The sequence below is a fragment of the Triturus cristatus genome, chromosome 10 (genome assembly GCF_964204655.1).
Source record: "Triturus cristatus chromosome 10, aTriCri1.1, whole genome shotgun sequence".
In the NCBI taxonomy this organism is placed as follows: domain Eukaryota; kingdom Metazoa; phylum Chordata; class Amphibia; order Caudata; family Salamandridae; genus Triturus; species Triturus cristatus.
Window position 1 is genome coordinate 1,224,061,901 of NC_140593.1, and position 18,108 is coordinate 1,224,080,008.

General features: G+C 48.8%; 1 protein-coding gene across 2 annotated transcripts in view; it reads left to right on the forward strand.

Annotated features, from left to right (window-relative positions):
- PDZD4 (PDZ domain containing 4) overlaps window positions 1–18,108 on the forward strand; it is a 391,499-nt gene that overhangs the window by 67,614 nt on the left and 305,777 nt on the right. Inside the window, exon 1 of one of the 2 annotated variants that reach the window (XM_085629778.1) lies at window positions 14,836–15,149. The exons of the other annotated variant lie outside the window; for it this stretch is intronic. The gene's annotated coding sequence lies outside the window, so the exon portion shown is untranslated. Of the gene's footprint in view, window positions 1–14,835; window positions 15,150–18,108 lie in introns of those variants that run through there. 2 annotated transcript variants of the gene reach the window in all.

The window sequence follows — 18,108 nt, forward strand, 5'->3', positions numbered from 1 at the left end:
ATTTAGGACAACCCTCAGTAACATTTGAGGAAATCCATGGGAAGTTAGTTGGAAAACTAAAATCTTGTTTTTGCAAACCCCCCGTAGTGCTGAAAGCCCAAAGAAGCAAACAGGAGGGTTGGTATAACGCCTCCTGTAAACTTGCTCGCACCGAGCTGGGACTTGCTCTAATATCAAAAGATCCGAGCAAGATTAGATCTGCTCGTAATATTCATAAAAAAGCCCTATGGAAAGCAAAAAAGGATTGGAACGAATGTGAGTGGCAAGACTTAAAAGCAGCATGTGCTTATAAAGACCAGAAAAAATTCTGGAATATTTTTAAATGGAAAAAGGGCGAAATAGTTGACAGCCCTCATAATCATGTACCACAGAGTTCTTGGGTAGATTTTTTTAAGTCTCAATATTCGATAGGCCCTGAGGAAGCTAGTAAGCCTTCCCAGGCAAGGCCGTTTTATGATACCCCTGTGTTCAGTGTCGGGGATGTTGACATTGCGCTCGATAAGGTCACCCAGGGTCGTGCGCCCGGCATGGACTGTATCCCGGCCGACGTTTTTTTGTACAAAAGAGAGAGGTGGTCATTATATATCATGCACCTAGCAAATGCTATTGCACAGGGAATGCCGATCCCGTACTCTTGGAAAGGTGCGGAAATCGTCCCAATATATAAAAAAGGGGATAAATCGTTGGCTTGTAATTATAGACCCATTAGCCTGATAGATGCTTTACAAAAGATTTTGGGCAGGCTGGTCTTGGGCAAAATCCAGACCTGGATGGAATCAAGTAATGTGCTAAATCCATTGCAGGCGGGGTTTCGCCCTAAAACCAGCACTATAGACCAGGTCTTTAGGTTTATTGTCCTCTATTGGAGGACAGTGGTCCTGGAAAAAGGGGTTCTGTATGCTGTGTTCGTCGACCTGCGGGCGGCCTTCGACTTGGTCCCACGTGACAAGCTGTGGCAAGTGTTGGAGGGTTTGGGGATGGCTCCGGAGTTATTGGCATTGGTCGCCCGCCTACATGAGGGCAATTTTGCTCGGGTCCGGTGGGGAAGGCAGGGCGAGGTTACGGAGTCTTTCCCCGTGGAGCGAGGAGTGCGGCAAGGCTGTGTCTTGGCACCGACCTTGTTCTCGCTCTTCGTGAACGGGGTGGCCGAGTTCCTCTCCCGGGTCCCCTCAGATGCTCCAGCAATGGCCGGTACCCGCATTCCTGTCCTCATGTTCGCGGACGACACTCTGCTGATTTCGAAAACCCCGAGTGGCCTACAGCTGACCCTCCGGCGCTTTGAAGAATTCTGCTTGCTACGTGGTTTGGAGATTAACGTCTCCAAGACCAAGTTTATGGTTTTAAATGGCCCGAACCCGTGTAGATCGTATAAACCCTTCAGTAGCGTAATTGTAATGAATGGCTCCCCCCTGGAACAGGTGGATGCCTTCACCTATCTGGGAGTAACATTACAGAAGAATATGTACTGGAAAAGCCAAATAGACTCTTCTATTTTGAAGTTTAAACAGCAGACAGGTTTCCTTCTAAAAAGATTTAAAACCTCGAAGACCCAGCCAATAGCCCCACTCCTTGAGGTCTATACGATGAAGGTACGTAGCTCATCCTTATATGGTTCTGAGCTATGGGGATATGGAAGCAACCCAAAGCGATTGAACGCCATGGAGAGCGAGTTCATAAGGAAAGTCGTTGGCGTACCGCAAAGTACTCCTTTGTTACCCCTTTTCTGGGACCTAGGTTTGAAAACCATGCAAGACACTGCCAATTTGCGACCATTGCTTTATTGGCGTAGGATCTGGTCAACTGAGGAGCTAAAGCAATATGCGTTGGGCCTAAAAGAAATAATGGAGAAAGATCACTTCCATAGAATAGACTGGTTGAGGTCCATTAAGGTGTTACTCTACAGATTGGGTTGGAATAACCTTTGGGATGATCCCCTAAATGCTGTTTTCCCCTCAAAGGAAATTGTCAAAACCAAGTACTGGGAATTTATTGCCATTGAATCTGCTGTAAAGGGGTGTACTTCCCAACTAACAGCTAGATATCTAGAGATCAAGGCTCATCCCAGTCAGGAATGTTATTGGGATTTGATAGAAGCACCAACTGATCGCAAACTTTATTTTCAGTTTAGGTTAGGCACTCTCCCTATTACTTCATTTACATCAAAATGGACAAAAGGGTCCTCGGACAAATGTCCAAAATGTAGGGACAAGATCGAATCTTTGAGCCACTTTGTTTTCTTTTGTCCCCTTTATGAGCTCCCACGGAAAAAATGGGTATTACCTGTCTGTCGCCTCTTAGGCACCCGAAGACATGTAGAGGCATTAAGAATCTTGTGTTCTGATCCAAGCCCACTAATTGCAATTGCAATGGCAAAGTACATAAAGTGGGCCTGGATAATACGATCCAGACAGACAAATATCAAAAGTGCCAATTTAGTAGCGCTGATTTGAAGTCATGTATAATGTATCTTTTATCTTTTAATTTCGGATTTATCTGTTTAATTTAAATTAAACTAGGAAGTTTTTTCTTTATTAACTGTTTCACTAGATATCATTGTTGTTTATTTAAATTGATGTTCAGTTCAGGTGTAAGTCCGAAAATTATGTGTCTGTGGAAATATGTTGTGTATTGTCTTAATTTATGTTTTAGCATGTGTATGTATCTGGTCAATGTATGATACTTTCATGACTTAATTGTCGAATAAAGTTTATTTAAATCGAAATACTTAATTCTGATCTTTGGGCAGGAAACACCCCTTTGCTGTGAGCAGCCCCCCTCGTGCGGAGGAGTCCTCGAGTTCTCAATGATGGTGACACCTGTTGTGATTCCGGACTCTCCCCAGCCCCGCGCACATGTGCATTTCTTTGTCGTCATCATATTTGTCACTTTCATCCCCCGTGGCCGCATTTTTTTTTTCTTGGCTTCTCACCACTTGCCAATCGGATTTCTTGCGTCCTGAGCCAGGCTATAGGTGCTGCGTGGGAGCAGGAGGGGCTAAAGGGGGGGAGGGGGTTATGTGCAGCATGCATAACTGTTCTATAAAGACCGATGCCGTATATAGTGTCAGTAATTCACAATGACCACAATCCTTCATGCTACCAAGATTTTTCCAGCTGTTTTGATTTGCTGCGCGTCTGGACAATAAAGGCAGTTTAACTTAGGTGCGTGTCCCATGTCATCTGCGCTTGCGCAATCTCTTCTCAAAACTCTTATTATAAGACATGTGCAAAAGAAACAACTGATGGACGGAAAGCTGGACAATGCAAACATTCACCCCCACTCACAAGGATCTGGGATAAATCCATCATTCTTTTGCTCACCACACCACCCCAGCCATATGCAAATCAGTCTTCACCCTGTTCCTTGTTGGAACAGTCCAGCCCGAACTGCCAAGCCAGGTCCTCCCTGGCCCGGAAACAAGCATCCTAGGTCCGGTTTCAGGACATCACCCATCATCAGCTAGGCTAGCTTGAATCCAGTGGTGTGAGCACGGGACCCACGTCTGGGCATACCCTTCCCACTTAGGGCGACAATTGCAAAAGAAACAATTGATGGACAAAATGCTGGGCAATTTAAAAATTCACCCCCACTCACAAGGATCTGGGTTAAATCCATCATTATTTTGCTCCCCACACCACCCCAGTTTGGACCCGGCCATATGCAAATGAGTCTTGATTCCTTGTGGGAACAGTCGAGTCCGAACTGCCAAGACACGTCCTCCCTGGACCGTAAACTGCATTCCATCCATCAATTGTGTGTCTTTTGCTTCCTTGCCCTAGGTGCGCCGGGTATGCCCAGACCATATAAAGACTTACACACGCACTTGTGCACACTTCTGTTTTAAAATAAAGGCCATAATTCACAGACAGATAGAAGGTGAGAGCACGGACTCTCACTCACAGACACTCGTTAGAATGTCCTAAGAGGATGTGCTCTGTGCATTACACCTGCAGTGCAGCGTGTCTGAGGAGTGTGCTCTGGTGCACACAGGGGCCTTTACCTCTTCCACATAGAACCCCGGGGCTCTTGGGCCCCATAAGTCAACAAGAGCCTAATTCCAGGAGAAAAGTCCAGGAGAAAAGTGCGAGCATCGATTGCACCAAGGACAGCTCTGATTGCAGGTTTTACTGACAAAATTCCGAAGCACTATAGTGGTGTAACCGTGAAGCGTTTGTAGTGGTGAATGCAGTGGCGATGGACAGGCTACTCTCGTATAGTACACAGTCTCTAGGCACTATAGTGGTGTAACTGTGAAGTGTTTGCAGTGGTGAATGCAGTGGTGGTGTACAGGCTACTCTCGTATAGTACACAGTCTCTAGGCACTATAGTGGTGTAACTGTGAAGTGTTTGCAGTGGTGAATGCAGTGGCGATGTACAGGCTACTCTCGCATAGTACACAGTCTCTAGGCACTATAGAGGTGTAACTGTGAAGCGTTTGCAGTGGTGAATGCAGTGGCGATGTACAGGCTACTCTCGTATAGTACACAGTCTCTAGGCACTATAGTGGTGTAACTGTGAAGCGTTTGCAGTGGTGAATGCAGTGGTGATGTACAGGCTACTCTCATATAGTACACAGTCTCTAGGCACTATAGTGGTGTAACTGTGAAGCGTTTGCAGTGGTGAATGCAGTGGCGATGTACAGGCTACTCTCGTATAGTACACAGTCTCTAGGCACTATAGTGGTGTAACTGTGAAGCGTTTGCAGTGGTGAATGCAGTGGCGATGTACAGGCTACTCTCGTATAGTACACAGTCTCTAGGCACTATAGAGGTGTAACTGTGAAGCGTTTGCAGTGGTGAATGCAGTGGCGATGTACAGGCTACTCTCGTATAGTACACAGTCTCTAGGCACTATAGTGGTGTAACTGTGAAGCGTTTGCAGTGGTGAATGCAGTGGTGATGTACAGGCTACTCTCGTATAGTACACAGTCTCTAAGCACTATTGTGATGTAACCATGAAGCACTTGTATCAAGGAATGCTGTGGCAATGTACAGACGTAGCCCTCTAGACATTATAGTGGTGTAACCATGAAGCACTTGTGAGGGTAGTGTACCGGCCTAATCTAGAATAGTACACAGCCTCTAGACACTATAGAGGTGTAAACATGGAGCACTTGGGATGGTAGTGTACCGGCCTACTCTGGAATAGCACACAGCCTCTAGACACTATAGAGGTGTAAACATGAAGCGCTTGTGATGTTAGTGTACAGGCCACAGGCCTACTCTAATATAGTACACGACCTCTAGACACTATAGTGGTGTAACCATGAAGCACTTGCAATGGTAGTGTACCAGCCTACTCCGATATAGTACACGACCTCTTGACACTATAGTGGTGTAACCATGAAGCACTTGCGATGGTAGAGTACCAGCCTACTCTGGAATAGTACACAGCCTCTAGACACTATAGAGGTGTAAACATGGAGCACTTGGGATGGTAGTGTACCGCCTCCTCTGGAATAGTACACAGCCTCTAGACACTATAGAGGTGTAAACATGAAGCACTTGTGATGTTAGTGTACAGGCCACAGGCCTTCTCTGATATAGTACACGACCTCTAGACACTATAGTGCTGTAACCATGAAGCACTTGCGATGGTAGCATACCGGCCTACTCTGGAATATTACACAGCCTCGAGACACTATAGAGGTGTAACCATGAAGTGCTTGCGATGGTAGTGTACCGGCCTACTCTGGAATAGTACACAGCCTCTAGACACTATAGAGGTGTAAACATGGAGCACTTGGGATGGTAGTGTACCAGCCTACTCTGGAATAGTACACAGCCTCTAGACACTATAGAGGTGTAAACATGAAGCGCTTGTGATGGTAGTGTACCGGCCTACTCTGGAATAGTACACAGCCTCTAGACACTATAGAGGTGTAAACATGAAGCACTTGTGATGTTAGTGTACAGGCCACACGCCTACTCTGATATAGTACACGACCTCTAGACACTATAGTGGTGTAACCATGAAGCACTTGCGATGGTAGCATACCGGCCTACTCTGGAATATTACACAGCCTCGAGACACTATAGAGGTGTAACCATGAAGTGCTTGCGATGGTAGTGTACCGGCCTACTCTGGAATAGTACACGGCCTCTAGACACCATAGAAATGTAATAATGAAGCACTAGTGACAAGAAATGCTGTACTAATGTACAGGAGTTGAATGATATAGTGCACGGCCTCTAGACACTTTAGTGATGTAACAATGAAGCGCTTGTGATGGTAGTGTACAGGCCACAGGCCTACTCTGATATAGTTCACGGCCTGTAGATACTATAGTGGTGTAACCATGAAGCACTTGTGATGGTAGTGTACAGGCCACAGGCCTACTCTGATATAGTTAACGGCCTGTAGACACTATAGTGGTGTAAACATGAAGCACTTGCGATGGTAGTGTACCGGCCTACTCTGGAATAGTACACAGCCTCTAGACACTATACTAGACACTATAGAGGTGTAACCATGAAGCACTTGCGATGGTAGTGTACCGGCTTACTCTGGAATAGTACACAGCCTCTAGACACTATAGAGTTGTAATCATGAAGCACTTACGATGGTAGTATACCGACCTACTCTGGAATATTACACAGCCTCGAGACACTATAGAGGTGTAACCATGAAGTGCTTGCGATGGTAGTGTACCGACCTACTCTGGAATAGTACACGGCCTCTATGCACCATAGAAATGTAATAATGAAGCACTAGTGACAAGAAATGCTGTACTAATGTACAGGAGTTGAATGATATAGTGCACGGCCTCAAGACACTTTAGTGATGTAACAATGAAGCGCTTGTGATGGTAGTGTACAGGCCACAGGCCTACTCTAGTATAGTACACGACCTCTAGACTCTATAGTGGTGTAACCATGAAGCGCTGGTGATGGTAGTGTACCGGCCTACTCTGGAATAGTACACAGCCTCTAGACACTATAGAGGTGTAAACATGAAGCACTTGTGATGGTAGTGTACCGGCCTACTCCGATATAGTACACAACCTCTAGACACTATAGTGGTGTAACCAAGAAGAAATTGTGATGGTAGTGTACCGCCTCCTCTGGAATAGTACACAGCCTCTAGACACTATAGAGGTGTAAACATGAAGCGCTTGTGATGGTAGTGTACCAGCCTACTCTGGAATAGTACACAGCCTCTAGACACTATAGAGGTGTAAACATGAAGTGCTTGCGATGGTAGTGTACCGGCCACAGGCCTACTCTGATATAGTACACGACGTCTAGACACTATAGTGGTGTAACCATGAAGCACTTGCAATGGTAGTGTACCGGCCTACTCCGATATAGTACACGACCTCTTGACACTATAGTGGTGTAACCATGAAGCACTTGTGATGGTAGTGTACCGGCCTACTCTGGAATAGAACACAGCCTCGAGACACTATAGAGGTGTAAACATGAAGTGCTTGCGATGGTAGTGTACAGGCCACAGGCCTACTCTGATATAGTTCACAGCCCCCATACACTATAGTGATGTAATCATGAAACGCTTGCGATGGTAGTTTCCTGGCCCCTAAACACTAAAGTGGTGTATACATAAAGCACACTATGCAGATATAGTGCCCGGCCTCTAGACACTATATTGGTGCAAACAAAAAGCACGCTACTCTGATATAGTGCCTGGCCTCTAGACACTATAACAGTAAAACAACCATGAAGGACTCACAGCAGGGAATGCTGTGGTGCGGGCAGAAGTAAATAAGAATATATACAAGTGCGCCCTCCCACCCTGCCTTGAAAACACTTTTTCACAAGAGGTGTGAACAGCACACGATGCCGCCAGGTTTGTTCACAGACGCAGGCGGCGCTGTCTGCCCTGAGAAGGATGCAGGTAGGAGTAAAGGCTATGGGGCAGTCTGATGGTGTTTCACTTTCCTTTGCACGCTCTGGGTCTCACGCTCTGCGCTTCCTTTAACCCTCCCTCGCGGTGCTCGTGTACACAGGCTCACCTTTCCCCCAGTATCCCTTTCATTAAACAGCCTCTCTCACTCCTCCCTCTCACACCGTCTTTGCCCCCTCATGTCATTTGCCTCTGTGTCCCATCTTCCCTCTCTCTCGCTTCTCCCATTCGATCTCACCCCTCTCACCCCCTTCTTCCACCATTCCCTCTTTTTTCTCTCTCTCTCTCTCTCTCTTGGCCGCCCTCCGGCCTTGCTTTCCCTCTCTCCTGTCCCTTTATTTGTGCTCCATCTCTCTGTCTCTTTGCTCTCTTTCTCTCTCTTCCCTTGTACTTCTCTCTTTCTTCTCTCCCTCCTTCAATGTCTCTTTCTCGCTCTCTTATTCTCTGTCACTCTTTTTCTTTTCTTTCTTTTCACTCTCTCCTGTTTCTCTATGTGTCCCCATCTCTCTTTCTCCGTGCTCTCTTTCTCTCTCTTCCCTTGAGCTTCTCTCTTTCTTCTCTCCCTCCTTCCCTGTCTCTTTCTCGCTCTCTTATTCTCTGTCACTCTCTTTCTTTTCACTTTCTCCTGTCCCTTCATGTGTCCCCACCTCTCTTTCTTCGTGCTCTCTTTCTCTCTCTTCCCTTGCGCTTCTCTCCCTCTCCCTCCCTATCTCTTTCTCGCTCTCTTATTCTCTGTCACTCTCTTTCGTTTCTATCTTTCTTTTGACTCTCTCCTGTCTCTCTATGTGTCCCCATCTCTCTTTCTCCGTGCTCTCTCTCTCTCTCTTTCCTTGCACTTCATTCTTTCTTCTCTCTCTCTCCCTCCCTATCTCTTTCTCGCCCTCTTATTCTCTGTCACTATCTCTCTTTTCTATCTTACTTTTCACTCTTTCACCCTCACTGTCTGTCTTTGTTTCCCTTTGCTGTATTCTGTCTCCCTCATTGGCCTACTCGACTCCCCATGAATCTTTTGGTCTGTACTTTATTCGGTCTCCCGTGTTTCCCTATCTGGGTTTCAAATACCCCCCCTTGCTCTCCCTTTGCCCCCCCCCCACACACACACGTGGTACTGGCACTGTGCTCTGGGCCCTGGGTGAGGGAAGGCTGTGCTCTCTCAAATGAACTTCTCCGAGCCTCTCATCTTTGGAAATTGAAAAGGGAAAGATGCCGGGATTAATAATAATAAAACCGATATCTAATTACAGAAAAACAACCCACCCCCAGGTCTGCACCCCCATAAACAGCACACCACCCCCTTCACCCCGAGGCACCGTTAAAATGACAATCTTTGGGCTCCCCCAGCAGACACATATTGTTCACCTCTCCCCCAGGGGCTTAGGTTTTCATTTATTTTGTTCTGCTTGAACATGTTTTATAAAACTCAAACCTGATCCCCAAACACCTTCGGAGCCCCCCATAGCTTATAAATTATAAATGATCCACAATGCTGGCATCGTGATAACATGTCAGCATGCAGTATATTAGAATAAGAAATTGTATGTATGTGGGAGGGTGTATGTATGTGTGTGTATATACATATATAAACTAAAGGTTGACGTGACATTATAATTAGGTGACTATTTCAGTGACAATATAACAATTTAAATTTGCAAATCCCACTGAAATTCACCAGTTCACCTCTGGTAACTATAACTCACGCCCCTTTCATGCACAGTTTTCTCATCAATAATTTCATTGTAAATGTTGCAGTGATAATATCAATGATGTCATAGACGATGTCGTGAGTGATGTAATATGTGAGGTTATTAGCAGTGCGTGGCGAGGACGCAAGTTACAGTTATTTGAGATATCTAGATCAGCTCACTTTCAGCGTTTTTTAATTTTTAAACATTACTTTGTCACTGAAATTCGCACAAAACTATAACGTTACTTTGTGTTTTTTTCAGTGAATTTCTCGAGTTGTTTTTTCAAGTAAAGTAATATTTTATTACCGTACATAAAGCCAAACCCCCACCGTGCACGGCCGAAGGCAGGCCCCGTCGCCAACACCCCTTTGGCCGTGTGCAGCGTGGGGTCGGCGACAGGGCCTGGCCGTAGCCCCCCTCCCCAAGCCACTTCGGGCCCCAAGGCACCCAATCTCCCAGGGCCTTTTATTGTAAAGAAGAGGAGGGAACCCGGTGGCCTGCCCCGAGCCACTTTGGCCCCAAGGACCCCATCTCCTGGGGCCGTTTATGAAAATTATGAGCCTGTAAATGGAATCTTACCGTATATGGCCCTTTCTTCCATGGCAAGGTATGCAGGGTCTTCTTGGGAGTTGTACAAGAGGTTATTAGGGAGACAAGTCATGAAGCTAAAACTGAAAAAGAATAAAAACTGTTGAAGAACAAGATAACGCATCTGAGAAGATGTCCTGTGTCCCTCCTTGTGTGTGCTGATGGCTAGAACTGTGAGGGTTTCCAGCTCCTGGTGACCTGGTACGTTGCGTCCATCGCTCCCTGGGCCGACCCACCCACACTGGGAAAATCCTGGTGATGCTCTGGGACCCAAGACTACAAAGAGGGCAGCAATGTGTGTTGGATCCCACGCAGTCGAGTGAGTAAAGAGCTTGTTAGGGCAGAAGTATGACCGCGAGGCAGAACACACCTACTACACGCAGGTGGTAGAAATTTAGGCTCCTTCAAAGGCCTATCCACACATTCACCTCAAGGGCAGGGGTTGAGGTTTAAGAACCAGTGGACATATGTATAAGGGATGGACAGAGCTCCCCGGGGGCTGGAGGACGGCTCCATCAAGAGATGTGTATTTTAGCTTCATTCGTGTGTCGGGTGGTTTTGGGGGTGGCAATAATGGGGGTCTCATGAGTCAATTTTTAATAGGTACTTCTACTGGAAAGCGGTTTAATAAATCTGGACATGGAGGGGGGGGGCTCAAAGTGAGTGGTAGTGGGGAATAGTTGTAAGTCTTTGTAAAGTGTGCGGTGCCACATCAGCTTTTCATATCAGGCTGTAGCAGCGCTGACTGTAGGACGTTGAGCTGCACAACATGGCGCAGGTAGAATCATAAATCTATGCCCCCCCCCCCCAAGTACCCTTACCGTAACAATAGTGTAAAAGTGAGTAGCTCACACCCTGTGTTGTTGGCGGCCGTGCTGGGGGACTCCATATTTTGAGATACAATGTGAGGGACGGCAGAGTTGTTACCCGTCAGTTTTGCGCCCTTGTGGGGTAATCATGGGGCATATTAGCAAGGGCTGCCGATATAATTATCGCCGCTTTAGCGTCCGTTTTTGGGCGAAAAGCGGCGATAATTATATCGCAATATCATCAAGGACACGCTAGCGCGTGTTTCCTTGATGTAGAGCCCGTTTTTTCACAGCCTCGCCTCGCATCGCTAATGAGATGCAAAAGAGGCGTGGCTGTGAAAACAACACATGATAATATCGTGAAGGCAGCTTCGCGATATTAACAAGGAGGTGCAGCGGAAAAAAAATCGCGCTACCTCAGCCTTAACTCAGGAATTTAACACCTGTTAAATTCCTGACTAAGGCATACTTGTAATGGGAGATGGATTATGCTGATAGGACCGCAGGGTTCTATCAGCAATGTTATTGCTGTTTTCAATGGAACATCGCTGGAAAACCAGCGATGTTACATTGAAAACACCGCTATCGCTGAAATATTATCGCCATAGCGCTATGCGTTGTGAATATAGCATTATCATGGCGATATTATTCAGCGATAGCTGGCGATTATTTTTCTATCGCTATGAATGGCCAGCGATAATTATCGCTGGCCGTTGATAATATGCCACCATGCCCTCGAGGGGCAGAGCTGGGTGTGTATTGGGTGAGTCGAGTCTGTGAGGCTTGTGTGCATTCAGTGTCTGCAGTGGGGTGGAGGGGGGGTGCAGGGCCGACTTTAGGGCAGTGCGACCGGTGCGGCCGTACTGGGCCTCAGGAGGGGGCGCTGTGTTTAGCAACAACATATGAGTGGAGAGATGAGGGGCACTTTTACCCAGTGGTAGTTAGAGAATCCGAGGAGAGGCTGTCATGGGGTGTGGGGGCACCAAAAACTATTGTCGCCCAGGGCGCCACCAGCGATAAAGCCGGCCCTGGAGGGGTCTATTAGTTGTCACAGAGCAGTAGTTCAGTAGAAGGCACTTTGGTCAGGACCACTGGACTCATGTGATTATGCGGCTGCGGCGTGTACCGTATTTACCAGTTAATCCATAGTCTGCTGCATAATCTGCAGATAATAACAAAAACAATCGTTTCTAGCTCAAGCAGGTCAGAAGTTACTAAAAACGCAGCAACACGTGTCGACACTCAGTGGAAGGCCTTTCACAAAGGTTGACTTTCTGTTGCTTGTTGCCTTATTTGAATTTCAAACTGGTGCAAATGACGTTCAACATTCGTCTTAACATGTGTAAAAATGATGAAACAATGAGGTAACACTATCAAATGTGCCCCTCTGTGCCGCATACCTGGAAAACATGCTTTTTCTTGCGGCATGAGAGTGTCACCCCCGCAGCATAATTTGCTGTTCACCTGCCGCATAACTCCAAGGGGCTGCCTTCAGTGTGATGGTTGCAGGGCCGTACCAGCGCATTGATCGTCGTGGTGTTTCCCACTGGAGGTAGTTCACACGAGGCCCCTCCGACCGTACCTGCTCTTGTTGTCGTCTCCTGCGTGCTCAGATCCTCGCCAGCCGCATAATTCCAAGGGGCTGCATTTAGTGTGATGGTTGCAGGGCCGTACCAGTCACGTGGAAGGTAGTGCACACGCAGACCCCTCCGCCCGTACTGCTCGTGGTGTGGCGTCTCTTGCGTGCCCTGCTCTCAGGGGTGACTGACGTGACACCGAGTCCCGCAGGCGGGGGGTGGGGGGGAGGCACACTTTGAAGACTCTGTCATAGCCCCCTCCTCCAGTGCAGTTAGACCCCGTCCCTGCTTGCACGGTCTTCGCTCTGTGTGTCGTGAATGTGTTAATCAAAGTATGAGTGACGCGCAGGGGCTGGAGAGAGACCTTATTACTTGGAGGGGGGGGGGGGGGCGTCATAAACCGCCTTGCTGCAGTAGGTAGAAACACGCCAGTGCCAGGCAGAACTATTCCTACTAGGAATGTCTGTACTGTAGGAGGGTCGTCCTGAGACTGCAGACATGTGTGATCTGCATCAGCAGTGGTGATGACACAGGGGCATACTGGGGCTATGGAGAGGTGTGATCTGACAGCATGCACTTACACTGTGTGCTGTGCCTGGATGACATTGCTGTGTTCAGCTCCTCCTGTGAGGACCACATGGGACACCCGGAGCAGGTGCTGGTGAGACTGCAGGGGTCCAAACTGACCATCAAGGCCACCAAGTGTCAAGTAGGGCAGTCCTCTGTTGTTTATCTTGGGCATCAGGTGGGTAATGGGAAGGTTCGCCCCCTGGAGGCTCAAGTCCAGGCCGTGCTGAACTGGGAGATTCCCACGACCCAGACCCAGGTAAGGGCCTTTCTGGGCCTTACTGGTTACTATCGGAACTTTGTAGCAAACTATGGGACCGTTGTTGCATCATTAACCTCTAACCTCTAAGAAGCAGCCCAGGAAGGTGATCTGGACTCAAGAGTGTCAGAAGGCATTTGATGACTTGAAGACTGCACTGTGCAATGCACCGGTGCTGACGGCCCCTGATTACAGTCAGACCTTCATTGTGCAGACAGATGCTTCGGGCAAGGGAGTTAGGGCAGTCCTTGCCCAGCTCTGTGAGGAGGGAAGAGAGCATCCGGTGGCCTTTATCAGCTGCCAACTCCTTCCCAGGGAGCAGAACTAGTCGGCTGTTGAAAAAGAATGCTTTGCCATAGTGTGGGCCCTCCGACGACTCAGGCGTTACTTGTTTGGTGCAAGGTTTGTGGTGCCGACAGATCACAAGCCCCTCAAGTGGCTCATGGGAATGAAGGGGGAGAACCCAAAGCTGCTCAGGTGGTCCATATCTCTGCAGGGACTAGATTTCACGATGGAACATAAAGCAGGCTTACAGCACGGTAATGCGGATGGACTTTCCCGCCGGTTTACCCAATCAGATGATCGGTCTTCTCCCGCTGGGAAGTAAGTTTTAGCCATTTTGTCCTGGGGGGTGTGGGGGCATATGTTGGGACAGGAAGTCTCCTGCATGTCTCTGGAGAGCGTGCTTGCCCTGCCTTTGCCGATATCCAGGCAAGTCACTGAAAAGCTACTGTATGGTTTCTATATCCCTACCTCAGTGCGCATGACAGTCATGCATGTCCACTGAGGGTCTCCCTGTTTACATGGATTGAGACCCTAGATCTTGGCTCTGAGGTCGAGAGGAGTCGTGAATAATGCACCCTATTCTCGGGGGAGTGACTACTGCCCTCTGTACCCAGGCTGTGGTGGACTGACAGTGGTGGCAGCAATAAATCTATAGTCAGGAGGGGTGAGTCACTAGGCACCCTCCTGACCAAGTCTGTGCAGTCTGCCGTGCCTGAGGTCCTGTCTTTGTCTCCCTGACCTGTGTTTGAGAGGCCGTGGGTGTACTAGGGAAGAATGGTGAGCTGAGCCAGTGTGAGGAATGCAAGCTTTTCTGCTGGACATCCCAGCTCCCCCGTGCCCCTCCCCATTCCTTGGAGAAGCCTGGTGGGCTGGGGGTAGATACTCACTCTTATCAGTGTTTAGCTGCACTAACTCTGCTAGAAGGGGCCCTTTCTGTTGGTTGATGTACAGGCCTCCTGGTCTGGAGTAAATTAAAATTCCTCTCTGGAGAATAGCCCGGGCTGGTACCAGAGAAGACAGTAGGTCATCCTTGGCATGCTTTGGACACGCAGTGAACACGCCACAACTGTGCCTCATGATTGGCTGGGCACTCAGGATTCAAAAGAAGCAGACCCTCTGCTTGGATCGGCCTATCAATCAGAGGGGAACAAAGTCTGGCCTTGGTGGTCAGTGGTGGTTCAAGACTGGTCTACGATTCTGAAGAGGCGGCCCTACACAGGGTCTGTCTGAGGAAGCCATTTCTGGGCCGTGGTGTACAGGCACGATAAGAGACTTGCTCACTGCATCGGGGTTAACTTGAGGAAGTTTTCTCTGTGACAGGTGGATTTTGCTGCAAGGGAGTTTGCCACTTTGACAAGAAGCAGCAGAATTGGCCAGAGTACCAGCTGTTCGTGTGAGGCTTGTGGAACTGGCACTCTGAACAAGGACATTTCAAACAGCTGCTCAAGATAAGGAAGCTTGCAGCACAGCAACGGAGGCAGAGGGAGATGGGGAAGCTTGATCCCAGTCCGTGAAGGTGAGGTCTCTTTGCCCAGACCCTCCCCTGTGCTGAGGGAGCCTCTGTGAAACCTCCAGTTGCAATCTGCAGCTGGTGAAGCGTGTCCGGTGGTACAGCCCCCGCCTTTCTTTTTGTGATCTCTGGGGGTATCAGGGTGAACTGGCACTCTGTCCAGTCACTATCCTCCTACAGCTAGCCAGTGGCTACTGCACTAGTGGCACTCCAGTAAACTGTGCCAAGACATCAGGCACCTGTGGTCAGATCCCTGACACCACTAGAGCGGTGTCCTCATTCATGACGGGCGGGCACAACTGTTGCTTTGGGTGGGGGTTATGGGGCTGATCGAGAACCTTTGACTTCACATCATGTATTGAAACTATATCCTTTCAATCCAGAGATTGGTATCAAGGCTCTAGCGAATGAGAGCAGCCCTGTGGAACATGGTCTGTAATATGCAATGCTTATTGTGTACTTTCATGTTAACTATCTTTTTATAGTGCTTGGCGTCTAGGCGCTATGATACTGTTTGTGGTCAGAACTCTGGCCCAGAGGGTTGTAGAGACATCTGGTTTTCACTGTTTATCCTAGTTTTATGTGTAGTATAATTCTCTTGTGTGTGCTAGAGTAGTTTTCTTTTATATAAAGTGAAGCACTGACTGGACATTGATTTTATCAGCGGGTGGTAAGGTGTGCAGTGCGTTCTGAATGTCTAACCCCGCCTCACCTCCTCGAGTAAGCCCTGGACTGCGCTGTATCACTACCCTAAGAGAGTCAAGTGCTGGAGAGGAGTACCTGGTTATCCAGTTTTGGGTTCACCAGTACTGAGGCCCCAGGAGACCACCAGGGAACCCTCCAGGTGATACGATTGGAGCGCAGAAACCCCGGAGTGCCCTGGTGCCCAGGAAGCCGGGTCTAACACTGTTATTTTACCAGGACACCCTGAGGTAGAGGAGAGATATCCTCGGCTGATGACTGTTCTCATACTGACCAGGACACCCTGAGGCTGCGGAGAGATGTCCTTAGCGGTTGACTGTTCTTATATAACCCTAGGCGTAGTGGGCATAGCAGGACTACGCGGAGGTCCACAGAGTTGCAAACAAACTCCGTGGAGCTCTGCTACGCCGCCTGCCTTCACCCCCCTATTAATAAGTAAGTTAACAGTCATTAAAAATAAACTTAAAACCACTTACCACTTTACTGCGGCGTCCCCGGGCTGCCCTCCTCCTCTTTCTCGCCATACCAGTAATGATTAAAAAGACTGCGCATGCGCGCACGCCCGTGCTTGCACATTTCTCGCAAGAAATGCGCATGCAGGGGCGCGCCCGTATGCCGAGTTTCTTGAACATTACTGGTACGGTGAGGAAGAGGAGGAGGGCAGCCCGGGGACGCCACAGTAAAGAGGTAAGTGAATTTAAATTTATTTTTAATGACTCCAAACTTACTTATTAATAGGGGGGTGGAGGCGGGGGCTGACCAACTCCACTCCGCAGCAGAGTGTGCGGAGATTTGCGTTCTCCGCGGAACGGGGAGAAGGCAAATCTCCGCACACTCCGCGGGCGGAGCGGAGGTCTCCGCCCGGGGTTATTCTTATACCAGGACACCCTGAGGCAGAGGAGAGATGTCCTCAGCTGGTAGTAGTTGTTCTACCCAGGACACACTGAGGCAGAGGAGAGATGTCCTCAGCTGGTAGAAGTTGTTATACCAGGACACACTGAGGTTGAGGAGAGATGTCCTCAGCTGGTAGTAGTTGTTATACCAGGACACACTGAGGCAGAGGAGAGATGTCCTCAGCTGGCAGTAGTTGTTATACCAGGACACACTGAGGCAGAGGAGAGATGTCCTCAGCTGGCAGTAGTTGTTATACCAGGACACACTGAGGCAGAGGAGAGATGTCCTCAGCTGGCAGTAGTTGTTATGCCAGGACACACTGAGGCAGAGGAGAGATGTCCTCAGCTGGCAGTAGTTGTTATACCAGGACACACTGAGGCAGAGGAGAGATGTCCTCAGCTGGTAGAAGTTGTTATACCAGGACACACTGAGGCAGAGGAGAGATGTCCTCAGCTGGTAGTGGTTGTTATACCAGGACACACTGAGGTTGAGGAGAGATGTCCGTTCCTGGTAAATGTCCAGGTATTTCCTCCATGCTGCGGCACGGCCCGGAACTGTGGTGAGATGTTGTGAGCTACCAGTGAGCGCTCTTACACAAGGGCACCCCGCAGCGGTGGGAGGTCCCTCTGCCCAGGGGCGGCCCATGATTGGCTCTTACATTGGTAATGCTCCTACAGTCGGGTTTCTCTGCAGTTTTGTACGGGTGCTCACCTTCCTGTCACATGAACAGGAATGTTTAGCGCAGTTTGCGGCTCTGTCTGGGGGGGGGGGCTGAGACACTCCCCTCTCAAGCAATGATTTTCTCTTTCATGTCAAACTGTGGATTACTAATGCTGAAGACTTAGCCACACGTGATCGGGAATAAATAAAATATACAGGGGGGGCTGGTCCTTGTTTATTTATTACATGAAGCGGGGGGTGCCGATGGGACAGTGAGGGGGAGGGTGCGGGGGGGGGGGGGGGGGATGAGCATGAGATCGCCCTTCGCAGCCATTCAAGGGAGGGCTGCGAAGTCACTGCATCGCCTGGTCTCTGCAGCCAGTACAGTCTCATCTCTGCACCTAGTACAGTCTCACCTCTGCAGCCAGTACAGTCTCATCTCTGCAGCCAGTGCAGTCTCACCTCTGCAGCCAGTACAGTCTCACCTCTGCAGCCAGTACAGTCTCACCTCTGCAGCCAGTACAGTCTCACCTCTGCAGTCAGTACAGTCTCACCTCTGATGCCAGTACAGTCTCACCTCTGATGCCAGTACAGTCTCACCTCTGCAGTCAGTACAGGGTCTCACCTCTGCAGTCAGTACAGGGTCTCACCTCTGCAGTCAATACAGTCTCACCTCTGCAGCCAGTACAGTCTCACCTCTGCAGCCAGT